The sequence below is a fragment of the Palaemon carinicauda genome, chromosome 28 (genome assembly GCF_036898095.1).
Source record: "Palaemon carinicauda isolate YSFRI2023 chromosome 28, ASM3689809v2, whole genome shotgun sequence".
Taxonomy (NCBI): Eukaryota; Metazoa; Arthropoda; class Malacostraca; order Decapoda; family Palaemonidae; genus Palaemon; species Palaemon carinicauda.
The window spans coordinates 56,855,452-56,869,553 of record NC_090752.1 but is presented as its reverse complement, the minus strand read 5'-3'; the positions used below and the strand labels follow the sequence as shown (position 1 = coordinate 56,869,553).

Here is a 14,102-nt window from a genome sequence, read left to right as displayed (position 1 = left end):
TGCAGGACCTTCAATGGACGTTGGATCTTGCAAAGGAGTTGGGCCTGTTGGTGAACATAGAGAAGTCTCAGCTGACTCCCTTCCAAACGATTCTCTATTTGGGGATGGAGATACAGAGTCTAGCTATTCGGGCTTTTCCGTCTGCCACCAGGATAGAGCAAGCCTTGCTCAAAGTCCGTCTCATACTAGGGAAAGACCATTGCTCTGTGAGAAGTTGGATGAGCCTCCTAGGGACGCTATCATCCCTGGAACAGTTTATCTCTCTAGGGAGACTTCACCTTCGCCCTCTCCAGTTCCATTTAGACTCCCATTGGAACAAGGACAAAACTTTGGAGGCAGTCTCGATCCCGATCTCCGAACCAGTCAAGACTTGCCTGAGCTGGTGGGACAGCAATATACGTCTTCGAGAAGGTCTGTCCCTGGCAGTCAAGAACCCAAACCACGTGTTATTTTCAGACGCGTCGGATTTGGGTTGGGGAGCGACTCTGGACAGTCTGGAATGTTCGGGTCTTTGGACGACAGATCAGAGGAGCCTTCACATCAACTGCAAGGAGCTGTTGGCTGTTCACTTAGCACTGACGAGTTTCGAGAGTCTACTTCGAAACAAGGTGGTAGAAGTGAATGCGGACAACACCACGGCCTTGGCGTACATCTCCAAGCAAGGAGGCACACTCACTCCCACGCTCTGTTCGTCATCGCAAGGGACCTCCTCATCTGGTCAAAAGATCGAGGCATCTCACTGTTGACGAGGTTCGTCCAAGGGAAATTGAACGTCTTGGCGGACTGTCTCAGTCGGAGAGGTCAGGTGATCCCTACAGAATGGACCCTCCACAAGGATGTGTGCAAGAGTCTTTGGATGACTTGGGGTCAGCCCACCATAGACCTCTTTGCGACCTCGCTGACCAAAAGGCTCCCAACTTATTGCTCTCTAGTCCCAGATCCAGAGGCGGCCCACATAGATGCCTTTCTGTTGGACTGGTCTCACCTGGACGCTTACGCATTTCCGCCGTTCAAGATCATCAACAAGGTGTTACAGAAGTTTGCCTCTCACGAAGGGACAAGGTTGACGTTGGTTGCTCCCCTCTGGCCCGCGAGAGAGTGGTTCACAGAGGTACTTCTATGGCTGGTAGACGTCCCAAGGAGTCTGCCCTTACGGATGGATCTCTTACGGCAGCCTCACGTAAGGAGACTTCATTAAAGCCTCCCCGCGCTTCGTCTGACTGCCTTCAGACTATCGAAAGACTCTCAAGAGCTCGAGGATTTTTGAAGGAGGCAGCCAGAGCGATTGCGAGGGCTAGGAGATCATCTACTATCAAGGTCTACCAGTCGAAGTGAGAGGTATTTAAAGAGTGGTGCAAGTCCTCCTCTATTTCCTCTTCCAGTACCTCTGTAGCGCAAATTGCGGACTTTCTCCTGCATCTGAGAAATGTTCGCTCCCTCTCTGCTCCCACCATTAAAGGCTACAGGAGCATGTTGGCGTCTGTTTTCAGACATAGAGGCTTGGATCTGTCAAATAACAAAGATCTCCAAGACCTCCTTAGGTCTTTCGAGACCTCTAAGGAGCGTCGTATGTCGACTCCTGCTTGGAACTTAGACGTGGTCCTACAGTTCCTAATGTCAGACAGGTTTGAGCCATTACATTCAGCCTCCCTGAAGGATCTTACCCTCAAGACACTTTTTTTGGTGAGCTTGGCTTCGGCTAAAAGGGTCAGTGAGATCCATGCTTTTAGTAAGAACATCGGCTTCTCTACGAATAAAGCTATATGTTCTCTTCAACTTGGTTTTTTGGCCAAGAACGAACTGCCGTCTCGTCCTTGGCCTAAATCTTTTGAAATACCTAGTCTGTCAGAAATCGTAGGTAATGAAGTTGAAAGAGTGCTGTGCCCCGTTAGAGCTCTTAAGTTTTACTTAGCTCGAACTAAACCTATACGAGGTGGTTCTGAGGCCTTATGGTGCTCCGTTAAGAAGCCCTCGTTGCCCATGTCTAAAAATGCGTTATCGTACTTTATTAGACTTTTAATGCGGGAGGCACATTCTCATTTAAATGAGAAAGATCGTTGTTTGCTTAAGGTCAAGACTCACAAAGTGAGAGCAATAGCAACTTCGGTGGCTTTTAAGCAAAACAGATCTCTTCGAAGTATTATGGACGCGACCTTTTGGAGGAGCAAGTCAGTGTTCGCTTCATTTTACTTAAAAGACGTCCAGACTCTTTATGAGGACTGCTACACCCTGGGTCCATTCGTTGCAGCGAGTGCAGTAGTGGGTGAGGGTTCTACCACTACATTCCCTTAATCCCAATATCCTTTTAATCTTCTCTTGAAATGTTTTTTAATCTTGTCTTGGGTTGTACGGAAGACTAGGAAGTCTTTCGCAATTTTTTTTATTTGGCGGGTGGTCAAATGTTGTTTCTTGAGAGCGCCCAGATTAAGGGTATTGATGAGGTCCTGTTATAGGGGTGTTCGCCCTGGATATAACAGCTCCTGGGAGTCTTTCAGCATCCTGAGAGGATGGCTGGGCTTCATGAGGAAAGCGGACTAATGAGGCAGAGTAATCATCAGAGTCAGCTTCCTTACCAGGTACCTATACTTAAGTTGGTTTTTTATGAAATATTTGTCAAAAAACTCTTGAGCATATAAGCCTTTATTGTATTAATACTGGTCTCTACCCACCACCATGGGTGTGAATCAGCTATTATATATTCACCGGCTAAGTTTAATATTTAAAAATTATATTTTCCTTATAAAATAAATTTTTGAATATACTTACCCGGTGAATATATAAGATTAAAGGCCCTCCCTTCCTCCCCGATAGAGACCCAGCGGACTGAGAAGAACTGGAGTGGTTGAGAAGTATATGCGGTATCTGGCCGATAGTCGGCGCTGGTGGGCACACCCGCAACCTTCATGGCGATTGCTCGCGAGTTTTTGGAATCTGTCGGGCCGTCGGAGACGTCAGCTATTATATATTCACCGGGTAAGTATATTCAAAAATTTATTTTATAAGTAAAATATCATTTTCCTAACCATACAAACCTTAGCTATTTACACATATGTGCCAGCCATCCCTGACCCCCAAGTCAAGTCCTACCTCTAAGTGAAGTGAAGCAAATCACCGGTGTGTGTGGGGGGGGGGGGGTAGCAAGCTACCCTTCCCCTACCCCCCGCTAACTAGCGCGGGGGTAATTAACCCTCGTTAAAACTATTGGCTCGTCATTTCAGCTGCGCTAAAAGGTAAACCCAATGTAAATAGCTAAGGTTTGTATGGTTAGGAAAAATACAAATTATATTCGAATTTGTCATTTTGTGTTGTCAATTGTACCAGTAGACTGGGCTTGTGCGTGTATTGTACCCCTATATAAAGGTAAGGGAGATGTGCATGAGTGTAGTTGGAAAAGAGTATGGTAGAGTACTGATTAATAGGATTAAGGATAAAACAGAGAATGCAATCATAGAAGTACAAGGTGATTTTAGAAGAGGTAGGGGTTGTATGAATCAGATTTTTACAGTTAGCCAGATATGCAAGAAATACTTAGCAAAAGGTAAGGTGGTGTATGTTGTGTTTATGGATCTGGAGAAAGCGTATGATAGAGTGGATAGGGAAGCAATGTGGAATGTGATGAGGTTATATGGAGTTGGTGGAAGGTTGTTGCAAGCAGTGAAAAGTTTCTACAAAGGTAGTAAAACATGTGTTAGGATAGGAAATGAAGTGAGCGATTGGTTTCTGGTGAGAGTGGGGCTGAGACAGGGATGTGTGATGTCGCCGTGGTTGTTTAACTTGTATGTTGATGGAGTGGTGAGAGAGGTGAATGCTCGAGTGCTGGGACGAGGATTAAAACTGGTAGATGAGAATGACCATGTATGGGAGGTAAATCAGTTGTTGTTTGCGGATGATACTGTACTGGTTGCGGACCCAGAAGAGAAGCTTGGCCGATTAGTGACAGAATTTGGAAGGGTGTGTGAAAGAAGGAAGTACTTGGGGTCTGTTGTTGCAGCAAATGGTGGAGTGGAAGCAGATGTACGTCAGAGAGTGAATGAAGGATGCAAAGTGTTGAGGGAAGTTAAGGGAGTAGTAAACAATAGAGGGTTGGGCATAAATGTAGAGAGAGTTCTGTTTGAGAAAGTGATTGTACCAACTGTGATGTATGGATCGGAGTTGTGGGGAATGAAAGTGATGGAGAGACAGAAATTGAATGTGTTTGAGATGAAGTGTCAAAGGAGTATGGCTGGTGTATCTCGAGTAGATAGGGTTAGGAACGAAGTAGTGAGGGTGAGAACGGATGTAAGAAATGAGTTAGCAGCTAGTTCGGATATGAATGTGTTGAGGTGGTTTGGCCATGTTGAGAGAATGGAAAATGTCTGTCTGCTAAAGAAGGTGATAAATGTATGAGTTGATGGGAGAAGTACAAGAGGAAGGCCAAGGTTTGGGTTGATGGATGGAGTGAAGGAAGCTCTGGGTGATAGGAAGATAGATGTGAGAGAGGCAAGAGAGCGTGCTAGAAATAGGAATGAATGGCGAGTGATTGTGACGCAGTTCCGGTAGGCCCTGTTGCTTCCTCTGGTGCCTTGGTTGACCTCGGAGGTAGCAGCAGTAGGGGATTTAGAGTTATGAAGCTTCATCTGTGGTGGATAACTGGGGAGGGTGGGCTGTGTCACCCTAGCAGTACTAGCCGAACTCGGTTGAGTCCCTTGTCAGGCTGGGAGGAACGTAGAGGAGAGGTTCCCTTTTTTATTTCATTTGTTTGATGTCGGATACCCCCAAAAATTTGGGAGAAATGCCTTAGTATATGTATGTATGTGTAGGAAGAAAAACACTAACTCCAGAAAAAAAAATCACAGCCTCATATGGCAATGGAGAATGCGTATATGTAATATTTTATTAAAATTCCTCTCACTTTCATAGTTACAGGGTAATTGGGTAATTAGTAAAAGTAACTCAATAAACCAAAAACTTTGTTCCTTACAAGAAAATGCAGTACAGTATTACTTGTACGTTTAAGTGTGGCGATGATTCATGTTGTATACCGTACTCTTCCTGTGTATGTGGTGGAGTGTAAAGGTTAAGTGTACTGTACACTTACTGAAATGTGTTTATTCATTAACACAACACTTGTACTAAGGTAGAATCCAAGTGAAAATAATATTGGGCAATATAGTGGGTTAATTAGCGTTTTAATTGACCGCACGTAGGCAATGGGCAGTGGAGTCGTTGGTTAGGCATTAATCCACCCTAAGTCAATTGTGGATTCTCGCTTTTCACGCCTAACCCTCTCCCCCCACAAGTAAGGGGAGATGACTGTACAGTACCTGCAGATTTCATGATTTTTATTTTTTGAGGAAAACTTGTTAAAAGTTATCTGTACTTTAGAAAATAATTTGATTGAATTTTTTAAAAATTCAAAATTTATGTACACAATTTAAGGATGGTATAGACATGTTTCTTGATCAAGCTACTGTAGAAAGTAACTAATATTTGGACCAGTCAGTGTGTCAAAAGCTGTGAATAAGATGAAAGTAAAGTATACTGTAGGCCTACTGTATGTTTAGAAGTGTACCCAGTATAAGAATTTAATTTGTTTATAATTATGTTGTCTTTGAAGATCATTTAGTATTAAAGAATATTCTTTATTGTTAATTCAGATATCTGAAAATTGGTGACTTGTACTGTCTTTTTTTTTCATGTATCATCGATGCATTTCATCCATCTGATCATGTAGAGGCTACTGCCATCAGTGCACATCAATTGGTGCACTTTATGTATTAAGGTCTGCAGTGTCTTTTTTTTACCCCTAACTTCCTAACTTCCATCTTGCTATCCAATCGTTCTAATTTTTACTTCATACAGAAATTGCGGTGTTTTTCCCACTTGCACATCGGTACTGAATTACTTCCTATGCCCCAGTTCTAGGCCCTATGGCTAGAGTTCATAAATCCATTCCATTTCATTTGTTACGACTATCTAACTACAATTAATACACCAGTCTAAATACACTTTTTCTTTTCTTTTTCAGGACACAGTTAACAAGAAAGTCCTCGATTCTTCAACCTATGTTAAAACGTTCTGCTGCTCTGCCAGTTGTAGTCCAGTCAAGCCTGCCATTTTGCTATCAATTCGTGATACATGTAAGTTTAAACATATTTGTCAGGTTTATTGGTTACAGTTACATTTCAAACTCAATTACTTTATAAGCATTATTTTTTTTTATCAGACCATTCAGGCTGCAGCTGCATTTTTCATGTATTTGTCAAGTGTATCTTATGTTACCTTCCACCGTACCTTGGGAGGTTTTGGTTGAACAGCACACACAATTTCATAGCCAGACAACATTGTAAATAATGTACAGAATTACAGTATAATAATATTGTGCTGTGTTAATTTTTAGCGTTTTTTTTACTGGAAGAATAATGGATGGCAAATCCTTTTTGTATAAATATTTTGATAACTAAGAAAGTTAGCGTCTTATGAAATTTTCTCTTCTCAAAATAGAGGATTTTGATTCACATAAATGTATATTACATCAGTTGCATAGTGTGAATAGGATTATCTTATCTGTATTTTCTCTCATCAAGGTTATCATATCAAGGAGGATGCGAGCAAGGAATAATCCTGCGTTCCAAGCTGGAGTAATCCTGCATTCCAAGTTGAAGTACAGTAATCCTGCGTTCCAAGTTGGAGTAATCCCCCATGCCAAGTTGAAATAATCCTGCATTCCAAGTTGGAATAATCCTGCATGCCAAGTTGTTTCAAGACGAAGCTTATTTTGATACTGACTCCACTGTCAAGAAGATCCACGAAGGCTTTTGCTTAAAATGAATAGTTTTAATTTCGAAAGATTTTTTTTTCATTTAGTTCACTGGGTTCAGAAATGAAAGAATATGGTTGAAGCAAAGTTCTGATATTCAGGTTTTTATATCAAATTTGTCCTCATAGGATTAGTCTGAAGGATTTCTGTCTGTTGTCTTCTATCTTGTATAGATTCTGACTTAATTCATACCTTCTATAGATTTTGTCTTTCCCCTAATGTTAGAGACTTCCATGTGCTTGAAATGCATCTCTAGCCATATTTACCATTTTCAATTTTCTGATAACGATCTGTTTCTAGCTGGTTAAAGCTTATCTGTTCCTAAGCAAATAAAAACCATTGTCATTTATGTGGGTTACTCCTAATTTATTTAGTTAAGAGCAGAATTAAAATGTGTGATTGTGGTAACATTGTAAGGTTACCAACTATTCCACCCATGCTGAATATCCTAGCAGTCAGATGTGTTTAAGACTGTTTCCGCACTGTGCTTGTGCTTTTTGTTTTTGCTTATTAGTGCTGTTCAAGTTAGTATGAGAACCTGTCCCAGCTTAGATGGACATCTGAATGATACCTTCATGAACCGGGTCGAGGTCTGATCAAGTTGTCGAGGTAAGCGCTGTGCCCCTTCCTCTAATTGTGAGTTTTGCAGGGAGTGGCCGCCTTTCCAGTGGGAGATATATAATGCCCTATTTGGGGCAATAAACAGAAATCTTTGGTGACATATGCTATCTCCCATTCAGATCCTCCTTTGCCAAGGCTTTCCAAAACTCCAGTATCCAAAAAATCATGGCCATTTTTTCAGGATCCTAAACTGAGATGTAGTGTCACCTGTAGGGCAAAGTTAACCCGACATCACGCATAATGATACTCTGACTTTGCCCCTTGTCCAACCAGAGCAAGAGACCGTACAGGTTTTGTTCATTTCAGATTGAGAACCTCAACAGGTCCCCATCGCCATGTGCGAGCCTACTTAGCTGGGGTGGGACATATTTTCCTTTCAGATGTGATATACCAAGATTGCTCTTACTTGCAGGTGAAGTATCCGGTGAGTATTGAGAGTCTGCCAAAAAATTGGGAGTCAAAGCTTGCCCCAGTCAGTTTCAGCAATTTCATCTTGATTTTAAGGTACGAAATGAGAAAGGAAAAATATTGTAGGAAAAGTTAGAGAGGTCCTTCCCTAACCATGAACCTAGAACTGTGGTGACTAGTCAGGAACACCAGATGTCCACACCAGCTTCTATTACTGTTGAGGACTCAACGGAAGTGTCTCCAGAGGTTACCTCCAATCATATCGGGTATCCCCAGGAAGTCCCAAGTGCTGCACCTCATGAAAATTATGAGCCTTATTAGGCAAGGGAATAGCTTTGGTAACCCCCTCGTACCCAGGTCACGAGTAAAAGGTGGACGATTGATAGGTTATTTCCAGTTTCTCAAAATACATGTCACAGGTTTGATGTTTCCCTTTCTAACTTCTAAAATAATCTTCACTTGTCACAGGTTTGATGTTTCCCTTTCTAACTCCCAAAATACTCGACACAGGTTTGATGTTTCCCTTTCTAACTCCCAAAATACTCATAACAGGTTTGATGTTACCCTTTCTAACTTCCCAAATACTTGTATCAGGTTTGATGTTTCCCTTTCTAACTCCCCAAATACTTGTCACAGGTTTGATGTTTCCCTTTCTAACTCCCAAAATACTTGTATCAGGTTTGATGTTTCCCTTTCTAACTCCCAAAATACTTGACACAGGTTTGATGTTTCCCTTTCTAACTCCCAAAATACTCGTAACAGGTTAGATGTTTCCCTTTCTAACTCCCAAAATACTTGTATCAGGATTGATGTTTCCCTTTCTAACTCCCCAAATACTCGTCACAGGTTTGCTGTTTCCCTTTCTAACTCCCAAAATACTTGTCACAGGTTTGATGTTTCCCTTTCTAACTCCCCAAATACTCGTCACAGGTTTGATGTTTCCCTTTCTAACTCCCAAAATACTCGTCACAGGTTTGATGTTTCCCTTTCTAACTCCCAAAATACTCGTCACAGGTTTGATGTTTCCCTTTCTAACTCCCCAAATACTCGTCACAGGTTTGATGTTTCCCTTTCTAACTCCCAAAATACTTGTATCAGGTTTGATGTTTCCCTTTCTAACTCCCCAAATACTCATATCAGGTTTGATGTTTCCCTTTCTAACTTCCCAAATACTCGTCACAGGTTTGATGTTTCCCTTTCTAACTCCCCAAATACTCGTCACAGGTTTGATGTTTCTCTTTCTAACTCCCCAAATACTCGTCACAGGTTTGATTTTTCCCTTTCTAACTCCCCAAATACTTGTCACAGGTTTGATGTTTCCCTTTCTAACTCCCAAAATACTAGTAACAGGTTTGATGTTTCCCTTTCTAACAAAGCTTGGGACACAATTTATTTACTTAACAACCAGGCATCAGCAACAGTAAACTTGCTTAGATCAAGTAATCGTCAAAACTGCACCCTGTCTTACCGATGCAGAGAAAATTCTATATTGACTCTGACACACATCTGAGCCTTCTCCGAGTAAACATGGATGTTGCTAACCTCACTCCGCAAGTCTCAAGCAACAAGCTCTCACACCTTCCATCCACCTTCCTGACATCAGAGATGCAGATATATATAGGTAGCTGGCATGTCTTTCCAAACTTACCCCCAGCTGAGACACCACTCAGGAGCAGTTTTTTTTCGTAATTTTAAAGAAATCTTATAGATCCAGACGTCAGAAAGTAGTCGAGAAGCTAGTGCGGTCAAGACCAAAAGCACTGGAGTTTATCCTTCACCAGACTGCTTCCATTTGGTGGTACTGTCCTTTAAAGGTGGTTTGCAGTTCTGACTAAATTCACAAAACAGATGACTCCCAGTAACACGTTTTTTTTTCGTAGTAATTCAAGTATCATTGACAACCCTACACTTCTTCCCCCTCCCTGCAAGGGTTGCAGCCTCAAGATTCCCATGTCTGTAAGCCTTTGCCATTGTCTCAACAGCATTGTTTGCTACCAGAACCAGCCAACGCACATATCTCCAAAAAACATGATCAGACACTCTCTTCAACGCAGGGGGCACTTCTCTGGACGAATCAACAGAGGCTGTTGAGGCTACCGTTAGGGAGGGCAGGTCTCCCAACTTACCATCAGAAGGGGGTTGCCTGTTGTCACTGGACAAAGGGGCAATTGTTTTAGGGTGGGTCCTTGGGAAGTAGAATTGCTCTGCAATGAGTATCGCATCCCATTCAGGAGCTATTGCCTTCCTCTGACTCTGATGATCCTCATTTTATTCATCATGGAAAGACCTACTGGAGAAGGAAGTGTCTTAGATGCTTGTGAAGGGTGCAATAGAGGAGGTTTTAGACAGGTTCCCAGGACTTTTCAGTAACCTGTTTCTGGTGAAAAAGTTGACGGGGTTGGGAACCTGTCGTAGACATTTCCCACTTGATCCAGTTTGTACTCAAAATGATTGTGGCAAAAAACCTAGAATTCATCTGTTGTTGACAACAGATTTGATTCCTTTTCCATCTCGACCATTAGAGAGGTAACTGGTGATTCAGACAGTCTGTTACTTTGTCCTGTGGGAGTGGAGAGACGTTACTTTGAGAGAACTGCTCCTTTTCGTCCTAATGTGTAACTTATTGAGTACAGGTCACAACAGAAAGACGGTAACAAAGAACACATCTTGAACGCCATCTCTTTTTGGGTGCAGAAAGTCATACTTAAAACCCATAAATCCCCAGGAGAAATACCAATTGGGTCCCCTCCCAGTGCTCATGACATTGTGATTTTGCTGCATCCTTGGCATTCCACAAAACCTCTCGGTATCCCAAGTCTTAGTGCTGGGGTCTTGGAAATGCAGATCACCTTTACTGCACATTATCTAAAGACTGTATCCACAGATCACTTGACACTTTTTTGAGTCCAGTAGGAGCTGCTCAACAGATAATTTAAGAATTGCCTTTTTGGGACACCTAACTGTTGGCCATAATATTGGTTATGTTCAGGATAAGCTAGTATGAAAGTAGAATGAATGAGTTCTTTTCCTTTCTTCTACTGGACATCCCTCACTCGGGAATATATCCATTTAAGAAACACTCATACAGGTAAAGAGATTTATCATGTGACATTCAACTTGAAATAATTTTGGAACATATTAAAAGGAAATTATAGTATTGCTATGGTCATGTAATCCTTGTGAGGGTAGGGACCCTGTCATTTGCTTGGGGCTGACTTCTTGACCTCACCTCTGTTACAAGCCAGTCTTAGAATTCCATCTTTATTTCATTTGGGTTAAGGGTTAGACAGATGACCGTCTGCTGCAGAGGACTTCCTCCCACCTGAGGAGGACTCCCCATGTAAATGACTAGGGTTTGTATTTTCTTAGGAACAAACTACAAATTTTAAAGATAATTTGTATTTTTCCAAGCTACTTTATACAAACCGGAGTCATTTATTTAAAATGTCCTGATTCGTCCACCTCTCAAGATGTGATTCTTGATAGCAAATTCACTTTTGAGAAACATATTTTGTCTGTTTCTTCTTTAATTGCACAAAAAAATGGCTTATTGAGAAAGTGTTTCAAGATTTTTGGTGATCATTCTATTTTGAATAAGTGTTGTACTGTAATTCTTTCATTTTGCCTTGTTTCGAATGTTCTCCCGTCAGGTGTTCAGCTACTGAATCTCATCTTAATTTGTTAGGCAACAGTGTGCCGTCTATTAAATTTATTATTCCTGATCTAGATATTATCTGGCCCCCTCTTTGTTAGTTCTTTATGCCTATCACATAAGATTTTAAGTTTTTTCATAAACCTGATCCTCCTCTGCATTCAGATCTTCTCAGACTGCCATTCTGCTTGTAATACTAGGTATGCAGCTAATTCTAGTAGTCCTGACATATCCATCATAAGGCTCAATACTACAATATACAGTATTCTAGAATTTTTATTCCAGCTGTAACCAAACTGTGGAATGATCTTGATAATTGAGCAGTTGAATTAATGGAACTTCAGAAGTTCAAACTTGCAGCAAATATTTCTCTGTTGAACAGGATGACAGAAGCCTCTTCATAGTTTATATATGAAAGATGTTTTTCAATTTAACTGTTCTTAAAATTATTCATGACTTCTCTTGTAGTCTATTTATTTCTTTTCCTCATGGGTCTATTATTGACCTGTTGAAGTTCTTAGGCTTATAGCATCCTGCTTTTCCAACTAGGGTTGTATCTTAGCTAGTGATAATGATAAGTGAGGCAGTCTTGTTGACTTGGTCACTCGTTCCCAGCATTGGTGAGATAGTTGGTAACCATACAATGTTACCAGGATCGCACAACTTCTTTAATTCTGATTGTAACTAAATGACTTAGTAGTAAACCCATATAAATTACTCTGGTTTGTATCTATGGGAAAAATTCTAATTATCTATATAGAATTTGTAGATTTTTCGACCTATTCATTTATACCATAATGATTGCAATTTCATATCGTCACACTTCAAAACCCTTATATTTATTTCAAGCTACATTTTTTACTACTGTGTAGAATTGTGAAGGCCATATGCACATTCTGTTTACTAATGCAATAGTTTTCCCACTTTGGTGATTTCACATCTTTTTATGCAATTCTAGTAATGCATCTTGCTCCAGTCAGTTCCCAAGGTAAATGTTCTACCTTTCTCATAGTCCTCCTTTACACCACTGTATGATGAGTCATCTATAATGTATTTTCTCGGTGCACTGAGGCATAATAAATGCCATACTGTTTATAATTCTAAATTGTGGGCATCTTGTATCAACAATTGTAACATTTTCGACATGAAACTATCACTAATTTTACTATAACATCCTTTTCAGCATCCACATGGCTACATAAGTATTATATGACATACGTATTGATTTCCTCTCTATTTTTTTCTATCCCACTCATCTTGATGAATCTTAACATACATACCTCAGATTGTACTGATAATACAAGGTCATTTATATATAGGAACTTCTAAGGCTATCTCACTCTTTGTTGTTTCTTCCATTATTATGGTGTATACAGATGGATTTCAACATTTATCCTAAATTCTTCCATTATATTTGCCTTGCTCTTCACTCCAGATTTTGTCTTTCAGTATACTGACATCGCTAACTTGATGAGCCTCTCTGGCACAGCTTTCTTAGCCCAATTGTGTTTTGTTCCGTAACCGAAATACAAACCACGCTATTTACATAGGGTTTACTTTCGGCGTAGCTGAAATGACGAGCCATTAGAATTTAACGAGGGTGTATTACCCCCGCGCTAGTTAGCAAGGGGGTAGGGGAGTGGTAGCTAGCTACCCCTCCCCCCCCTCACACACCGGTGAACTGCTTCACTTCACTTTTGGCTCGGACAATGAATAGACGTCTCTGTCCCGTCCTCGCATGGCAGCCATTAATGTTTTGTCTTACTTAATTACTTACTTTTCTTATACTTAATATATATGTAAACATTCTTATGTTTATGTATATATTTGAGTATAGAAATACAGTAAGTTTCCTTTTCAGTGTTTGTGCTGTGTGTGTGTGTAGGAAGTCCACTCATTGTACGACAACTTCTTTGTGTGGTCCTAGGCCCCCACGGTGACATTTCATGGGTCGCGATCTCTCCTTGGTCCTTCGGTCTCCCTTCGGCAGGCGCCATGGGGAATCGTCATCGCTGGACATTATTTATTATCTGTTTCCCGCTGTTCCTCCTTCCCTACGGGGAACTTGGTCTCTCAGCGTAGGGAACATGGGAGTTTAGTTGACTACGGTCTCTCTCTCTCCTTGAGGTCGTTCACCCTTTTATTTCTACTACGTATGACGGTAGCTTCCTTCGCGTTGCGGGATGAGTTGCTACTCCGTTTATTTTGTCTCAATTATTTTTAATCAAATCTAATTGTATTTGTTAACTTTTCAGCTTCTGTGTAGAACGCTTCCCTTCGGGGTTTATTCGTTCTTACTATTAGTGAACATTCTTAGATGAATTACATAATTATAATTGTTAATTCTGTTTTGGTACAGTTCTCCGCCTTCCCCCCCTTCCCGTGAGTGTCAGTGGGGGAGGAGGGCGCATTCCTGGTGTGTAATTCTTATATTCTTTTCCCTCAGGGGTTCCTGTTCGGAGTTCCCCCGGGGGAATTAATGTTAACTAATGGTTTTATTTTCACAGTTATCTATCTAGTTTTCGTTTGCCTATTGTGCCAACGAAGCAGAGCTGTCCTGTTGGGGCCTGGGGAGTCTGCTGTTACCGCTTCCTCTACGACTTCGTCATGGGCGTGTTCCCT

At 41.2% G+C, this 14,102-nt stretch overlaps 1 long non-coding RNA gene across 1 annotated transcript in view; it reads left to right on the top strand.

Moving 5' to 3' along the window:
* The window catches only part of LOC137622053 (uncharacterized), a 30,061-nt gene extending 18,560 nt beyond the window's left edge, over window positions 1-11,501 (top strand). Inside the window, exons 2-3 of the long non-coding RNA XR_011040339.1 lie at window positions 6,008-6,119; window positions 6,567-11,501. This is a non-coding gene — a long non-coding RNA (uncharacterized lncRNA). The remainder of the gene's footprint in view (window positions 1-6,007; window positions 6,120-6,566) is intronic.
* Window positions 11,502-14,102: the final 2,601 nt, after the last annotated feature.